The sequence below is a fragment of the Pinus tabuliformis genome, chromosome 1_2 (assembly GCF_031772625.1).
Source record: "Pinus tabuliformis cultivar Carrire ecotype Pingquan chromosome 1_2, CPIR1, whole genome shotgun sequence".
In the NCBI taxonomy this organism is placed as follows: domain Eukaryota; kingdom Viridiplantae; phylum Streptophyta; class Pinopsida; order Pinales; family Pinaceae; genus Pinus; species Pinus tabuliformis.
In genome coordinates this window covers 1,361,628,256-1,361,629,076 of record NC_142298.1, presented here as the reverse complement: position 1 = coordinate 1,361,629,076, position 821 = coordinate 1,361,628,256, and positions in this window count along the sequence as shown.

Here is an 821-nt window from a genome sequence, read left to right as displayed (position 1 = left end):
ATTTCTGATCATTTTTAGTTCACGTGTGCTGCCTCTTTATTTCGGAAGAATCTGTGTGTTTTGTTAGTTTTTGCGATTAGATATCAAGGATTTTCTTTCAGTCCTCAGCTTTCTCCCATTCTTGTGGGGAAAAATAAAACTCTGAAGGTTGCAGTTAGTAGAATTTTAAGTATTCAGGTGTCCAAGGACAGTTCGATGGTTAGACAACTGTATTTTTAAGGGCCGTCCAATTTGATCCTTTATCCTAATATTTAAGGAGCACAACCTTTTAGTATTAATGTCGATGATGGACTATTCCATATATGTAAAATGTTCATGTTTAAATAAATAATGTAGACTGTGATTTGTGATCTGGTTATGCAAGGTCTAACCAATATATTAATGAATCAACATCTGCTTGCACATATTCAACACGCTCTCGAGTAATGTAAAGCATATTTCCTTCGAAGAATAGTGAGATATTGTGATCAATATTTTCATAATTCAGGTTTGAATCTCGTTTGGTTGGACTTTTATTGGTTAACAAGTAACTACGAGCACTTCCAATCAAACAGGCGTTATCTTTGTGACTTTAGAAGGAACTGCAGATTCCATTAATACCTGCAGAAATGTGGAACTCGATCCAAGAATTTTCATTCCTTTCCATGGATAAGCAAACACAAATTTTCGTCATGAATAATATGCTATTCATTTATTTTTTCATAGCTTATCTTCCATTGTTTGAAATATCCACCATGAATGACCAAAATGTAGAAGAGTTGTGTCCCATACAAAATAATACTCTGTAATTTGATTTTGTATTTGAAATTTACTGCAAGAGG